The sequence below is a fragment of the Octodon degus genome, unplaced genomic scaffold, assembly GCF_000260255.1.
Source record: "Octodon degus isolate 3935 unplaced genomic scaffold, OctDeg1.0 scaffold00047, whole genome shotgun sequence".
Taxonomy (NCBI): domain Eukaryota; kingdom Metazoa; phylum Chordata; class Mammalia; order Rodentia; family Octodontidae; genus Octodon; species Octodon degus.
The window spans coordinates 10,179,044-10,197,624 of record NW_004524623.1 but is presented as its reverse complement, the minus strand read 5'-3'; positions in this window follow the sequence as shown (position 1 = coordinate 10,197,624).

The following is an 18,581-nucleotide window of genomic DNA, read 5'->3' as shown; positions in this document are numbered from 1 at the left end:
GCAGTATTAAAACTTTACCATGTTGAGTATAATTTCATTAAAAACACAAAGAATGGACCTAGAGGATATATAGAGAAAGAAATGAGAAATACATGTTTTGTTATAAAGAAAAATTAACACGTGAGAAATATTAAGGTATAAATGAAAGATAAAACCTGTAAGATCATTGAAAACAAGTAGCAAGGGGATTATAACTCTATTCTTATCATTAACTAATTTCAAAGTAAATGACAAATTCTCCAATCAAAACACAGGAATTGGAACAATAAATGAAGCTAAAACTTAATGAAAGAGTAGGGTAGAAAGCCATTATACAGTGTATCTCAATCTAATACTTGTATGTTTAATGAATATCTAGAAAATTCTTAGGATTATAGAGCTGTGAAGCCAGCAGCTCTAGGCCCGAATTCCAACAAACTCAAAAGATCGGATCTTTTTTCTATAAAGCATTTCTTTTGCACTAACTCAATTTGCTGTCTAAATTACTTCCAAAGGTTTATGAGTATGTCTTTAAAAACAATAGCATACAAATTAGAAAACTTTTTTAAATGGAAAATGATGACACACTGATTTCTGCACGTATCTCCCAGATTAAACTGACAGTTACTCACAGCTGTCCCAAGCAGTACAGGTTTTCAGAAGAACAACTTCTCTATGTATACACATGTTTAAGCAAATATTTACTCTTTGTATTTTATTTTAATTGCAGCTGCTTATTCCCAACAAGTACTTGTTGCCCATGAAAGGCAGCAGGGTTGCAGTAGTGAAGCATGTCAGCCTCTGATAACAATGAAACTGTAAAGTATTCTTAGCGTTGAATAATGACAATCTAATGAAAGACGCTGATGATGAGGTTGTCCACAATATTGTTTGGTTATCATTAACAAATCACATTATCTTCCCCTTTTCTCCATAGCAATCAGCCTCTTGAAGTAAAGTACACGGTAAATTCTTTTGACAGAAGGCAATTCCTTTTCTCCATTTCCCCCTTAACTCCATAATGAAATCCTAATGAATACTAAAGGTTTCTCCAGTAGTACAATAATCATCTATTGTATTACTGATTGAAAAGAACTCACTGCATATTCAGAGAGATATAAAGAACCTGATTTTCAAACAAATAGTTTTGATAGACAGATTCAGGACGAATCTAAATTGTATTTAATTATGCTACTGTGCAGATGCTCTTATAACAGTTTCTTACATGTCAAGTTAATATTTTTAATATCTTTAAGAACTATTCTAATATGTAGAGTCTTTTTCTTGATTAACTACATCCATTTTAATACCATTTCTACACATCGGTCCTCTGGGGATAATGACATAATAGCGTAGAAAGTCAAAATATTGTCCTAAATAAAAATCTTTAAGGATAATGTTTTGGAACATGTATCCCTATGAAGATAGAGGTTTCCTAGCATAAATTTGAGGTCCTTTCTTAAAAATGAAGATATTTTGCTTTTCATGTACTCCTGGTTGCCTACAGGTTTAAACCGACTTTCAAAGAGAAAGGTGTTGCTTCAAGTGTGCTTGTCGTGGTGTCCCCAACCTACTGAATGACAGTCTCTGGTGAGGTGCTCTAGGCCCTAACCTGGGCACTTCTACAGGTATCTGTCTCTTCCTTGGTGTGAAGTAGACTTCTGCAATGTTAACAAAGAAAAATAGGAACGTATCTAAACATTTTTACCAAGAAGGAAAAACAGAGGAGATATTTTTAAAAGTTAAATTTCAGAATAAGCTCGTGGAGAACTGCTGTCACATTAGAAACAGTTTTCCCTCTATTGCATCCTATGTCTTTGTTTTTCAATGGACTCAATATATAATTTCCCTGAATTCTCACCTTTGGGTGTTATTTCCATTTTTATTAGTTCTTCTTTAATGCATCTTTTATGCCTGATTACATATATATTTTGTTTCTTTCTATTCAGGCATTAGAAACTGTTCCCACCTCCCCCAAACAATTGCAACATTTAACAATGCTTTGTGGAAAAACAAAACAGGCTAAGAACCCAACAGTTCTGAGTTACGCTGTTTAACATTTCACCTTTAACAGTTTCTTTAACAGGCAAAATGAATGACAGATTTTATACATGTTTGGACAGTAGTAGTTTATCAAGATATAATTTTGGCTTGACTTTGTGATAGCCTACTCATTTTATTCATTTAATATTTCCAAAGATCCTATGCTTTGCAAATAATCAAATTGCACAATCAATAAATTATTAGGTCAAATGGACTTCATATAAAAAACATATGAACAACTTTATTTTAGAACTTTTTTCTCTAAATAATTTTATCAAATTTGTATGCTGTAGTAGGATAGAAAATGTTACCCAAGAAGAAACTATGTTAAGATAACTCTTAATTGTGAAAATAAACATACAATACATTGTGGAAATGAATTTAATAGTTATTAAAATTCAACTCAAAATGGATCATCTCAAATTGTTCTTGAATATTTAAGGGACTAAAATTCATTATACAAGTGCATGAACTACCACACACTCCAAAGAGGTTAATTACCAATAAAATGTAATTTTAAATATAAGGCTAAGCTACAAAATACTGAAGTACAATCAAGGTTACGAGAGTACAATCTCTTCAGTCAGTACTAGAATATGATTGTAATTAAGAAAGGTAGAACCCAATCAACTGCATTGTAAACTGTCAAAAGAAAGAGTATTTAGAGGAAAATACATGCAAAAAATAATTCAGAACTGTCTCATTGCTATTTCTTTCTCAATAAAATTAATTTAAAAAAATAATTCAAAGAAATAAAAATATGAATGACTAATGAATAAAATTGCAGGTTCCACTGGAAGCATAACAAATAAAATAATAGTGACATGTCTTTTTTACCTATCAACTTGTCAAAAATTAGGAACACATTATTTCCAAATGCTTACAAATGTTCAACAAAGAAAGTAGTCTCATAGACTATTGGTGTAACTTAAGTTTTTCATCTCATTTGAAATGTAACTAGTAAAAGATGTTTGCAACTTTTACATATATTTACAAAATCTTTATTAGATCAATTTTAAAAAAGGGTTCAGTGTCTCAAGGGCTTAGACAACTATACAGGAAGTTTCTCATTTGTAGTTATCAATGATAAAACTATAATAAATATAGAAAAGACAAGACCAATAAAATATATTATTTGATACTATGAATTTTTACCCATCTTTAAGTATATTTTGAAGAACTTAATGACATGCAATAAAGTAAATCAAAATACACCAATGTGCATATGTTATTCAATTATGTTTTTTGTTACATACATTGGCATGTATAGAAGACAAAGGTAATCAGAAATATGAAAATGTTTTAGGGTGGGTGCGATGGTGAATGCCTATAATACCAGCATTCAAGAAGATTGTCATGAGTTTGAATTCAGCCTGGACTACATGGTGAGTTCAAGGCTACTATCACCTAAAAAGCCAGAACCTCTCAAAAAGAAAAAATAAACAGTCCAAGGTTTTTATATTCACATTTTGAAATATTTATTTTTTTATGTTTTCCATTTATGCATTTGGTACATGGTCTCACTACACAGATTGGACTCATAGTGATCCTCCTGTTTTCAGCCTCCCCAGCGCTGGGATTACAGGCACACATCACCATGCCCGGTCTCGGTAGCTGGCTCAGTGCTCCCCAGGAGTGGGGCCAACACAGCATGTAGGAAGCATTTTGAAATTTTGATTAATTTCATCCAGGGTTTTTTCCCTTTTTTTTTGGTATAAGCAATCATCTTAAAGTAGAGAGGTTTACAAGACTACTTTATAGGTCACAATTCAGTGAGTCAAACATTTAGAGCAAAGACTGAGAGACAGTCCTTAGGCTGCTCTCACTGTGTGTATGCCTACAGCTAGAATCAGCTCATAGATCTATGGGAAATAGATTATTTAACAATGGGAGGTCTTCATAAGATTAGTGATAGACACAGTCTGCCAGAATGTGACCTTCAGCAGCTCAGGACAATAATGCTCCCAGGACTGTGTTTCCATGCAGATCGGCCTGCGTTTATCCACAATGGCAGGTTCAAAGTTCCCATGACCAACATTTACATTTTTAAAGTTTACCATTATTCCACTAGCTAAATACATGGTCATGCTCCCATTCAGATGAAAATGTACTCACTATGGATGGAGATTTAAGGTAAGATAAATAACATTTGAAACTATTACTGTTGCAATCTGTATCCTTCTCTACTCTGTGTACAACACAATTCATTTATCTGTGTTTCTGTCAACATTTATTCAATTGGTTTTGGAATTTGTGGTATACAGTGGGTTGTTTTGTTTGTTTGTTTTTTGTTTTCATACTTTAGGGAAGAGTCTATAGTGTGTTCAGGGTCTCACTATGTAGATTGGACTCATAGTGATAAGCCTGTTTACAGCCTCCCAAGAGCTGGGATTACAGGCGCATGCTACCATGCCCAGTCTCAACTGCCATCTCAGCAGGCCCCTGGGATGGGGCCAGGATGGCAGGCCCGGGATCAAACACCTGTGCAGTGTTATTAAGAATGATCTTGTATATGTCTGCTGTCTATAGGTACCGAGATTCTCTTAGATATGTAACCAGCAGCAAAATTTCTGGCAAGTACATAAATGGCAAATGGTGCAACACAATGTCATTTTCCCACTTCAAGATTTTTTTCTTTTATATTTCCACTGACAGTATGAATGATAAGTAATAGAAACATATCAGCACTACTGCATGTGTCATGTTTTGGAACACTGCTGTATCTTCCTTATTAAATATGTTATAATACAAAGTAACAAAACTTTGATGCACACAGGATAAAGCATGACCTTTTCTTTCAAGCTTTATGGTCCATTATTATAAGTGTTAAGAAAAAATAAGCATTAACAGGAATAATTAACACAGAGTGTGCCTTTGTTTTTTCATACACACAAAGTCAAAAGAGTTTTATGTTGACTCACAATTTGTAAAGGTTTTTGTCTCCAAAGAACGGTGACATGGCGGAAGTACATCACAGTGGATAAACGGTCCAAGGAAAACAAGCAGGTGCCAGCACGCCAGCCCTCTTACACTATTTCTCCTACTATATTTTATGTAAGCTACCCATCCAGGCTGGGTGTAGCATCCTTACCTTTAATCCTAGTCAGAACTATGCCAAACGAATCAGTTCACTGTGCTAATCACACACCTTTGAGCTCAGCATCCTGCACTTGAGACCCAGCCGCCTCTGGAAAGCTCACCCTAGGACTGCATGAGTTTTGGGGGGACATGTAGACACAAGGCATAATATGGAGCTTCTGCAATCCAGACAGTCCAAGTACTTGAGGGATATTAACTCCATAGCTACAACAGTCCTATAAGAAAGATACTATTTTCATTCCCTTTTATAGGAGTCAAAGGTGTACGTCGAGTTGGTTTGCTTTATTTCTGAGAGAAAATCAAAGTAGATATGTAAACCACACCCCAAGTTTCATGAAACTTGGCTGCCATTTAGACAGTTTTAAGTCCAGGATAATCATAATAATCATAATCCTGTCAATTCATTGTTCATATGGCAAATCATTCTTTTTATGAAAATAGTATGATATTTTAATAGATGGTATAGTCAAAAATTATAAGAATTCTATGCATTCATATTCATGAATAGCAAACTAAAATATGAAGATTTAAATATGTATTATATTAAGACAAAAATTACTCATCTACTTATAAAATCCTTAATCTTTTCTCACATAAGCACCAAGCTAGGTGGTATTTATTAGCTTCCCTGCATTTAGATATGGTCTAGTGTAGTTCAATGCAATGAAGAAAAAGTGAAATATTCCATATCCAGGACTAATCCAAAATCCTTCATTCTGTCCTCCACCTTCTCATCTTTTCCATCTTTCAATGTTTATTGACTCCTAGAATACATAATTAACAATGGGAAGTTGGAAAATTCTTCAAAAACCCTGGTTTTTGTTGACAGATTGGCCCTTAAGCTACCTCGAAGCTCTTGACCAGATACTCTATAAATCTCATCACCACCTCTGCAGGGTTTCTGCTTAAACAACTTGTAATCAGGAAACCTGGCTTAGTTACTTTTCTCTTGTTGCTGGTTCAAAATACCCAACACCCAAAATCAAGGAAGGAAATCTATATTTAGCTCACAGTTTGTGGAGGTTTCAGTCCATACTCAGCTGGCTCCAAGGCAGAGCAACACATGGCAGAGGGCAGCAACTTCTGATCTTCTGAGCTCTGACCTCTGAAAATCTCCTGTACAGAACAGCCTACTTTTCAGCCAACGTCTTTGAACCTTTCCAAGTTCTTCTCACAAGCCATTCCCAAGGCTCTTGCACCACATGGTCAGCTATATTTACAGCAATGACCCCTCTTTCCTGGCATGAAATTCTGGCTTGGTTGCTTTTCTCTCATTACTGGGACAAAATACCAAAATCCCAAAATCAAGGAAGGAAAAGTTTATTTAGCTCACAATTAGTGGAGGTTTCAGTCTGTAGTTGGCTGGCTTTAAGACAGAGAGGAATATGGAAGAGGGGAGCAGCTCATGGCGCCAGAAAACAGCAAAGAACAAAACGGAGGATCAGGAGCATCAGTGCCAGCTAGCCAACCTCTTTCTCCTCCTTATGTTTTATTTAGTTTATCTATCCCAGGGTCAGTGTAGCACTTATGCACATAATCACAAATTGACTCATGAATTAATCACAAACTCTAGAAACTAGCCCAGTGACTGCATGAGGCTTTTGGGGGACACCTAGAAGCAAAACATAACAAAACCCTTCATCTATGTTCCTCCTTTCTGATCTGACTTTTCCCATGACATTACTTGAATTTCCCCGTGTACTATCTACGTCTACCTAATAGACTGTATGCTTTAGAAAGAGTGAGGTGTTGTATTTATTTCAACACTATGTATTAGAAATAGACAATCTACAATGGATGTTTGTTGAGTGAATGAATAAATGACTGTGAAATACTATTCTCAAACTTCAAGTGTGTGTGTATATATATATATATATATATATATATATATGATAAAAGATAACTAGGAAAAACTGTTCTCAGAAAATAGAATATAAATGCAAAACAATAGACCCTGAGAATGAAGGAGAATAATTACAAAGAAAATTCAAAAGCAGACTGGATTAATCATTACTTGTAAATTGTCTCTATTTTGATTAGCCGGTGATTCTTATTCTATCAAACGGATTACAGAGCAGGGAAAAGGGTGAAGGGAGAAAAGAAATACCAGACACTTAAATTATAACCCAGCAAAAAGGTCAAAGAAATGCTGGTTAACACTTTTCTTCATAGGGTAGATGAAATATTAACAGAGCAAAGAGCTCAAAAATAGAAAAGTCTTTGCCACGTCCATGCCAAATTCAAATTGGTGCCCAGAGGAATAATAAAATTTCCATTCTTCTAGTAAGCAAAAACACAGAGAGATAAAAATGCAATATTCCAAATAGCAAACAGCCATCATCGTGACTAAGTGTCCATTCGGCAGCTCTGCTTCAATGGCTGTTGGGCTTCCCAATCAGTAATGATGTTAAATATCACCCGGCAGATTAGAATTCAGTGAAAAAGCTCCAGCTACCTTGAAATTAGTCATGAGAATATGGAAAAAGAAGTTCTGGACAGATCCCATATTTCCTTTAACTGGAAGTTAACTGATTTTTGAATCAATATAATTTCACAAGATCTGGAAATGGGGCAAAAAAGAAAAGGGAGGAAAAAAAGACAAATATAGTTTCCCGTATTTTAAATTGTATTGCTATGAAAGAGATGAGAGAAATGGCAAAAAGCAGAATGTGTCTGGAAACAGAACAAAGCAATAAAAACTATATATATATATATATATATACATAAAATTGTTCATATTTAGTCATTTATATATTGTTTATATACATTTTTTCCTATTGCATGCTTGTACAATACAAGGTCAACCAGACTGAACCAATATCATAAATTCCCCACCAGATCAATTAGCTTAAATTAGCCAATTTATTCCCATGCCACACGTCCACCGAGAAATTCCTGCGGGCTCTGCCCTGGCTGGGGGTGGGGGGAGTGGTGGCTCACAGTCAACCATACAGTGAGCTGTTGCCAGTAATCACAGCAGATAGGGAAAGCATCAAGCAGCACAGGTCACGTGTGATACTTTTGCATGTGTGTTACTGAGCAAAGCGTCAGGCAGTCTAGCTAGGGCCATGGGAAGAAAAGCAGGACAGAAATAGGAAGCACTTTCCGGCTCATTGAAAGCTATTTGAGTAATGAAGTTAAGCATCAGGGAAGATACACAGCTCATTCCAAAGGAATAGCAATCAGCCCATGGTGAGGCTGGAGGCTTGGTGGGCTGAGTGCTAGTAACCTTGTACTCCTGCAGGTGTGGTCTGTGCAGTGTCACTGGGGAGTTTGCCAAATACTCATCACCGCTCAGGTACCAAATCAGAATCTACCCTTCCACAGTGACCTGGTGATTGACATGTACATGATGTTCCGTCATCCCTGAAACACAGAACATCACACTGGAAATTATCCAACGTGATCACCTGCTCCTAGTCTACACCAATTAAAATACCCTCCTCTTCCCCTCTGTCACCACCATGATTGGTCTGGGGACACCTGTTTAAGGACACAATAAATAGATGTGTCTTCTGAAGCACACGCCCTCATTTTATTTATACTCTAAAATCTCCAGATATAACAATATCACCTATATTTTCTGTTCTCTGTGTCGGGATTCAATAAATGAATTCTCTAGAAATGATGGAAGCATTAACCATCTAGGTCTTTGAGCAGTATTATTTGTGCCAAATTCAATTTTTTTTTTCTTTTTCAGAACCAGGGATTGAACTCAGGTCATTGCACTTGCCAGGGAAGTGTTTATTCCACTGAGCCATCTCCCTGGCCCTCAAATGTTTTTGATTGCATGTAACTGATTATCTTTTCATCAGAACAGTACTTTTCAAATGGCTCAGTTATACAACAGTGTGAGAAATAGTGACAATGAAGACCAAATACTCTTCTTCATCTCTCTTGTCCTCTTGGCTCTTTGCTCTGCAATGCCATAAACCCCTGGAAAACTTGTGCACCTCTCGCACAAGTCAGCTACCCCAAATGAACATGGAAAACTTCCCAGCATATTAAACCATGGAAATAGCACTGTGGTAAGAAAGACTTCAGACAAGCAGGAATTGTCTCTTATAATTACTGTACGACATCGACCCTACCCAATGGAAAAGTGATCATTTTAAATAAAGCTAAGGACTCTTTTATTTAGGTTAATGGCTTTGTTTCACACTACTTTCAATCCAAACACAAAGAGAATCCTCATACCCTTGAGTACCCTGAGATTTTTCTGCTATACATTTTATATGTATATTTCATACATTAAATGTTGGCAGAAGACTTGTAACGAATGAAAGAATAGTGATGAATAAATGATAGGAAAAGTCATATAAAAATGTTAAACAAAAGAATGTTATACACTACATCAAATACAAGTCTGAGTGAGTTTTCCCACACAGGACAAGATTTCTTCAGTTTAAAAACAAATACTTCTGCCCTAAACTTTGCCAGGGATGACCACCAAAATACCATTTTCCAAATTATGTGATTATGGTTTAACAAATTATATTGGAGCAATGCTCAGGTCACGTTCTATTTATTTATTTATTTATCTCTCTATTTATGTATTTATGTATTTGAGGTCGGGTCTTACGATGTCACTCAGGCTGGCCTTGAACTCGGTAGGTACCCCAGGCTGGCCTGGAACTCCCACTGATCTTATTGCTTCAGGTTTCCCAGTGTTGGGATTACAGCCATGTGCTACAGTGCCCAGCTCAGATTAAATTCTTAAAAGGAAATTAATAATTATATTTCTTTCTTCCCAAGCCTGGGAATTAGCAAAAGTGGAGCAGTCACCTTGAATCCAGGATAAAATTTGTGCTGATGGCGGCTGAGCAAAGTTTTGAAATTTGATTAAATACCAACTGACTTTCACACAGAAGAAAAATAAATCTCCCATCATATTTAATTCACTGCTAATTGATCTCTCAAAGCCTTTGAATTCATGCTGTAATACATGAATTAATATAAACTTGTTCAACAAAATCCAATTTCAAATCCAATTCTAATCTACCAGAAAAACATTACACTAAAATTCTTACTTTGCCTGCTGAGTGGAAACTAAAGACAACAGAACTTTACAAAAGAACAGAAGAAAAAGACAGGTGCATTTATGTTTCTAAGAAGTAAACTGGGGTCCGGCCAAGTAGCTCAGCAGATTAAAGCATCTGCAAGCCGGCGCAAGAACCAACCTTTGGATCCCTGAATCTGCCATGCTGGCCCCCCAGGGACGCACTGAGCTGGCAATCGAAACTGGACATGGTGGCGCACGCCTGTAATCCCAGCTCTTGGGAGGCTGTAAACAGGGGGATCACTACGAGTCCGATCTAGTAGCAAGACCCTGATCAACCTGTAGACCCTTCCCTAAAATACAACAATAAACAAATAAATAAATAAAAATTAAAATGGTGACCTGTCCTTTTTAAAAACTGAATTTGCAAAATATTTAAAGTTTTATAGATAGAATGTCACGTTTATTTGTGAACATGTTTATCAGTAGTGAGCTAGGACAATTTAAGTCTATAGTTTGTTTATGCTTTATTTGACCAGGTGTGCCATGCAGGTATTTAGGTCTTCTCTGTCTTTAAATGAGATGCTCATGTCTTCCAAGCACAAACCATCTTGCTAGTTTTGATTCTCCCCTTATCTGCCACTGTAAATGGTTCTGTTAATCTTTTCTGTTTTCCTTTTCTCCTGTACCTGAAGGCTTTTCCCCTTTTTGAAATAATCGTCTGTGATTCTATTTCCTTAGCAGCAAACTGCCTCCAACCTTTCTCCTTACTCTTCCTCCAGTTCAGAACCTACTGCAGCCTTTTTGAAGTTCTTCCTTGTGAAAATACCTTGCAACTTCAAGTCCTTTCAAAAGTTACTTCTGGCCATCTGTGTTCTGCCTCTGACTTCTCCAACGAATTCAGGAGCACACCTGGGGGAGTGGTGGTGCTAGTAGAAACATCCCACAGGAGCAGCCTGACCCGGATTACACACTGATCTCCCTGGCCTGTAGCCTGGGAAGGAAAACACTCATCCTCTGCTCAGACAAATAATGAAAGCACAGGTTCTTCTTACCTGTGTCCTCCCTGGCTCTTCCCTTGCTGCTCAGATCTGTCTCTCAAGCATGTGTGAGACACTGTTACATAACTTAGACTACAGATGTCAAATTCATCAATTAACTTTGCCAGATTTCACAAATGAAATTGTAAACCTTCCAGTTAAGCTTAAGTTTCAGTTAAACAAAAGATGTTTTAAAAAAATATAAACATGAACCCTGCAATATTTGGATGAACTTTCACTAAAAGGTTGAATCTCAAATTCAGTTTGCATACTCCATGTCTCATCTGGAAATACTGTGTCCTGTCCCCCAATTGTTGTCCCCCCTTTTTCTTGAGTTCCAGGGGAGACCCTCGTCTACTGTGGGAGTGGATCTCACAGCTCTATTAACCCCGCTTTACACAAACACTCCACAAGTCATCTAGGGATCTACACTCATTACAATATTTAAATAATAAACTTTATAAATCAAAACCTTCCTCAATATTTCCTTTGAAAAAGTTTACCTTCATTTAATGGGGGTATTAGGTAAATTCACTAGTGAATTTCTAGTTAAAAAATCAATTTTTACCACTGTTTGTATATGACTTAATAAAATCTATTAAAATAAAAATTATACATACACTTTGCAAACCTCTTTTGTGAGAAAATTCATTGCATCTTTTACCTAGATTTCTATATGGATGCACACATACACTCTCAATTACACAAGTAAAAAAGGATTTTATTACAAGGACATTGTAGCAGTACTGCTTCAAAGAAACAATAATAAAATGTAGGAGAGTAAATCAGTAGGAAATATTTTACAAAATAAGCATAAAATTACTGTATGTATGATATTAAAATACACATTTATGCCCTTATCATGGTATATAGATATAAAATAATTAAAATATATTATTTTAATGACATTTTTTCAGATCATGAGTTTTTGCTTCAAGTAAAATTCTCTTTTCCGATGTAACATTCCACTTTCAAAAGCTCTTTTACAACATATTGATCCTTTCCATTAAACTAGATCTAGATCTAGCCTTTAGTATTGATTTTAGCATACAACCTTTACCCTAAGGCTTCAGGCTAACTTTGTATAGGAAAATTGTTCAATCATTAAAATAGTTTAAATACCACAGACAGTAGCTTTAGTTATTTATAGGTGCATATGGTAATCAAAAAATAACTTTATTCTAAATCTTAAAAGGAAGACAAGCTGACTTTAAGGGAAACAATAGTAAACAGAGAAAATGGAAGCCATCCAACAGGCACTCTTTGAAATTGCTCCCACAAAATACAAAACAAAACCTACAAACCTACTCATTCCAGCATATATATTTTCTCTCTTGTCATACTAGACGAAATGACATCTCTCATCTAAGCACTATCCTGCAATTTGTATTTGGAATATCTGCATTTTTATATTCTGAGGGTGTTTAATTATTGCTTCTAATTAATTATTGCTTCTAACTAATTATTGCTTCAGATTTTTTTTCTTTTGTGTTTAGGACAGTGTGTACAGGGTACACAGGGTCTCACTGCATAGATCAGACTTGTAGAGATCCTCCTATTTACAGCCTCCCAAGTGCTGGGATTACAGGTGCGCACCACCATGCTCAGTCTCAATCACCAGCTCAGTCTGCCCCAGGGACAGGGCCAGCAAGGCAAGCCTGGGGATCAAACCTCTAGTGCCTGCATCTGCCTAAGCAGACAATGTAATCCACTGAGCTATTTGGCTAGGCTTCCCCCACCCCACCCCCACCCCGGCCTAATTCTTATCTATAAACCTATTGTTCTCATCTTAATCCCTGTATTCCTTCAACTTTCTATTTGCCTATGGCTTATTCACTTCTTCTCTACCTATGTTGAACTTTTAGGGAAAAAAACCCTTATAACTTTTCCACATTTGTTAAGCTCCAGTCACTCTTTGGCCCCATAATCTCCTTGATCAGAAAATTTGGGACACTACTGAGTTACATGACATTACAGTATAAGTTCTCATGTGTCCTGAGTCTTAAGTGACCTTGGAAGGCTAGGGCCAAAATGTTGGCTTTCCTTGCGGTCCTCCTTTTTCTCTAATTTTGGTCTGCAAACTTAGGTTGTTAATCATCCAGAAGACAAGCTTATTGTTATTACCATACAACCTAGGCTGTTAAGCTTAAGCTCACTATCTGTCTGCATATCAAACATCTTAGGCATAATGTGGAACAGGTATTTTTCATCAAGTATTGATATGTTGAACTTTAAGTCCCTACATAATATGATAAAAATATTTAAAAATTAGAATATATTTTTAAAATAGGCATAAATAATTATATACTTCTTACTTAGTGGAAAGTGATCGATGATGTAGAGTGTGCCTAAGGAGAGTCACATGGAGAGAAAACATTCTCTCAGGCTTTCACAGAGAGCACATTGGCCAAGCAATGGCCGTGACTCATCCACATGGCTGACACTGACAAAGGTTCTACAATCTGAGGTACAGGATCTCAGGATAAATCCTGAGGGGATTTCACTGACCTTATCAGACCCAAAAGCTACAACTCTTGTTGCACAGGTCCTGCTTTACCTTGGTCTTAACCATCCAGCAGAAAAGTATGAAAACGAAGTAGAAGAAGTAAAGCCATGCTGTTATGTTGAGCTGTAGGGGACTCAGGTCAACAATTTCTGACATTGCCAGTGAAGCGGAAGAACCAATACTATTATGGACTACTGGACTCTTTTAGAATATTTTGCTGAGTTTACACACCTACAATATTTAAATGATGGAACTTAACAAAAAAAGGGATACAGATGAATGTCCATTTTGTATCTGTGTATTCAAAGTGGTTAGGATAGATATAAAGTTACATTGTTTTAATGAATAGAGGGATTTGTTCTAATGGTGTTTGTAGATAGGATATCAAGTCTGCATCTCGTACAGCAATTAACCACTAAGAAGAATGTATGCAATGTGTTAATTATTGAAACTGTCCTACCAATTTGGTTTGAAACTGTCTCATTGCTATTTGTTTCTCAATAAAATTATGGACAAAAATAGTAAACAAGATATAAAAAAGTAAATTAAAAAAGAACATTGATAAAAAAAAAAAGCTCATCACTCTTCATTCATTCTGCACTGGCTTTCTCTCTTTTCTAGGATGAACATATCCAATGAAAGCCTCATTGGTCCCCATACCACCACAGGCAAAGAGCTTTTTTCTATGATTATCTTATTGGGTATTTCTTCAGCATTTGACACAGTCACTACTGTAGTGTTTATGTTGTCTCTGAAGCTATCCTGTTCCTTTCTAACTTTCCAGCTCTAGTTTTGTTGCCTTTTTGATTTCCTTTTCATTTCTATTCTTTCCTACCTGGTTATAGTTTTTCATGATGTATATGTCTCCTGTCTGTCTCTCACTCAGCAACCAGGCAAGTGTTCATAAATATCATCTAAATAATTCCATATTTCCAGTTCCAACAAGACCTTTTCTCTGGGCCATAAATTCAGCTGCCTACTCACATATTTACTTGGATCTCAAAAACATTTAAAATTCCTCATACATAAGGCTTGGTAGAATATCTTCCTCCCAAATCTCAGTTGACTCCCGCTCTTACATATCACATCATCATCTTCCAAATACATAGGCTGAAAACCTAAAATTTATTCTAACTACCTCTCGTTTTTCATCTTCTTCCATTTGACTGATCATTAAATCTTTTAAATCACTAATTCTGTATCAGATTTCCATCTCTGCAACAAAGAATCCAGGGAAATCAACTTACAAGGGGAAATGATTATATTTTAGCTGACGTTTCAGGGGCTTCATCTCATGGTCTCTTGTCCTCTGTACTCCCTCACTGCCTCCTGAAGTTTTCTCCACATTCCATCAGCGGTATCAGCTGGGGACTATGCTTTCAACATATGAATCTTTGTGGAACAACTAAGACCCAAGCCATAATATTCTGTTTCTAGTCCCCAAAGGTTGGTGTCAGTCTCACAAAGCAAAATTCATGCAGCCAATTCCAAGAGTCGCCTAAGTCTTAACAGACAGCTTTCCTCAAAAATCTAAGTCAAAAGTGTCCTCTGAGATACAGGAGGAATTTAGCAGATAGCCCATTTTAAAACAACCAAACAAGTAGAGCAAAACAAGTTACATAGTTCCTAGAACAAATGTTCTCATTGCAAATGGGAGGATGAAGAACTTAAGGATAAGGCCAAAGCAAGGCCAAACATCAGCACAGAAAACTTTAACTCCTGCAGTTATGGTTCCAACATCTGGAGTACATGGTGGTAAGAGGTGAAATCCAAAAGGTGTAGGCACCGCTGATGTCTGAGGCCACATGATTACACTGTTGGGCTTTCTCTGCTTGCCCTTGATATTGCCTAGAGCTTCTGCTTGGAAGGTATTCCCTCCTCCTGGTGTCTCTAACTGCTGGAGGTCTTCAGTGCAGCATTAGATTAATTCTCACAGCTTGGATTATTCTCCCTTTTAGAGGATGCTTTCAGGGACTCTGACTCATATACTGCTTGGTTTTCTGGGCTTTCTGTTGAAATATCAAGAAAAGCCTCTGTGACACTCTTCTCAATGTAAAATCTTTAAAATTAATTTATTATTTTATACTATTGAGTCTGCAAAATGTTCATTCTTCTTCATCTCTGAGGGCATATTTTGTTCAGTCTCTGTGAAAAGTATTTGAATTCTTTTTAACAGTGTTAATCTCTTTACCAACCTCCTCTTCCTTGGCCAAAACTATAAATGTGGTCCTTTCCTCATCAAACAAAGCATTTCAAATCTTTTGGCTTGGCTATTGTTCCTGATTCTCACTATAAATCTGGCCAACAGTTCCCATGTCATTACCTGAGTGCTGTATTGCTAAGAAATTTCCTCCACCAATTAATTGATCAACCTTAAAAGTTAGCCTTCCAAAAAGCCTTGGGGCATAGAAGAAATGGAGAGAAGTTCATCATGACAATATGACATGGTGGCCTCTAGGAAAAGTTCCAAGAGTCTTTATTCCCATCGGACATCTCAGAGCTGGTCTTACTTCCTATATCCTGACTGGTCTTTTGGTCTTAGTTCTCACCAGAATTGCTCACTAAGCTCCACCTCAAGAATTCTTCATCTTACCTGTTTATCCCAACTTTTCCAAATTCCTCCAACAAAATCAATTCCAAAATCGTCAGAAACACATTGTTCAGTCCATGTCACAGCCATGACCCCACTTCTTAGAACCACTTGTGTGTGTACATCACTTAGCTTCAAATTGTTGTAAAAAAATTCATAAAAGCTTACAAAGAGGAATAATGTATTTTGTTTCATCATTTTGCCAGTTTCTGTGTGCTATGGTGGAGGAACAAAGCAGGAGAAAGCTGCCCACTAAAAGTAGCCAGGAAACATGGTAGAGAAGGGCTAAGAACAACTTATGAACTCCGCCACCCAAGCCCTGCATCCTAAGGTTTCCACCGCATCCTGGAAGCCATTAATTTATGAATCCATCTATGGTGTCAGATCCTTCATAAACCAATCATCATCCCAAGTCACAACCCCCCAGCAATGCTGACTGGAAAACAGGCCCTTATCACATGGACTCAGGAGACTTTTAAGAGCCAACACATAACACTTCATTAGAGGTGAAAAGAGAAAGCTCGAAGATGTGAGTGCCTTGCAAGAAGGGCGTTCTAAGTGCAGAGAGCGTTTATGCAGCGCTGCAGTGTTTCCCACAGGCTTCTTACTGGATAGGTCAACTTTGCACTAGGGTGACTAACTTCTGCAGAGACACTCTCATAGCTTACAGGGACATTTTGTATTTCCAAATCCATAAAACTTTTATAACATAGCTTTCAATAAAGATTTTAGTGACTGTTTTTCCAAAGGCTATTGACAGTAGTCATAATCTGCTGTAACTTAATTATATCCTGTACCCTATTTTAGACAGAGTGTGTATAAAAGAGTAACAAAAGTAAAAATATCATTAAAATAGTATCTCTTTGTTATACATTGACAAAATGTCTACAGTGCTTGTGATAGTAATAAATAAGCTTTCGGTTTATCCAATTAACACTAGAAAGCAACCCACATATATATTTGTATGTCAATAACATACTTGTAATTTTTGACCTGAATACATTTAATTCTTTCTCAGTTTCTCTTTGTTTTCATTGGCCCTTTACACTATGACAAAAACTGTTATTTCAACATTGGGAATTGTCAAATGCATATGCTTATCTTAAAAACTGGTGAAGTTAATTCCTCAGTTTTGTTACGGACCCAAAGCTTTGTAATTGATATCAGACTCCTAAATATTCTCATAGTAATCTCTTCATGGTAGAAATTTGTTGCAAGGAAGCAAAGGAAAGACAAGATAGGTCTGAAGACTGTTTTGGAAATGAATCAGCATGGCAAATACACGGATTTCTTCAGATGAAATGATCTCTTGTATGATCTTCAAAATAAAGTTAGAGAGACTCTCCTGTCTTCCCCTTGCTATTTACAGCTAATTTTTATGGTGACAAACAAGGTGCATGCTGACTGAATAACTGACAAAGAATATTTTATGTGGTTTTTGTCTTGCTCAGTGCAAAAATTTTTTAATTGTGAAATTAAGAATCCATAGAGGTAGCATTTACTTTAGCCAAAGCTTTATCTGCATTTTATTGGTCCATATAGAGCAACAACTATGTGTATTTTAAACTACGTAAATGTGAAAATTCATTGGAATAGATAAGCAGCTTCCTTAATTAATATTTTCAAATAACTCCATATATTGCCTAGCCACTTGCAAATAACAATTTTGACTAAGTGGGATGGATATAAGTAAAATTATTTTCTGCAAATATCAATATTTAAATGGCAGTGGAATACCATCTCTGACAAAACTAAACAAAAGGGGAAATAAATGAAGGACCATTTTGTATTTGTATATGCAAAATAGTTAAGATACATATACAGTTACTTCCTCTTAATTAAACAAGAAGAAAGGTTTATACTAATAGTGCTTGGACAGGATATCACGTCTGTATCTTGTACTATATATAACTACTACGAAGACAACAATATGCAATATATTAATTATTGTAATTGTCCTACTAACCTGTTCTGAAACTATCTCATTGCTATTTGTTTCTCAATAAAATTAATAAACAAAGTTTAGACATAATTGGCACTACACTTCTATATTTCTAAAACTTTTACTTCAGAGTAAGTCTCCAACTTACAAATGTTCTTAAGTCAGAGTCATTTGTGAGTCCAACAAGGTAAGTCTCATCCAACTTAGATGTACACAGTGTAAAGCATTAAAAACCAAACACACAAAGAAATATTTTAAATTTTTATTTTTATACTTACTTTAAAATGGTGGCACTGTACAGTATGACTCTAAATAAACCATTTTTAGCTTTACAGTTACCTTGAAGATGGTGGTAAGGTACAGGGTGACTGGTATATAGGGTG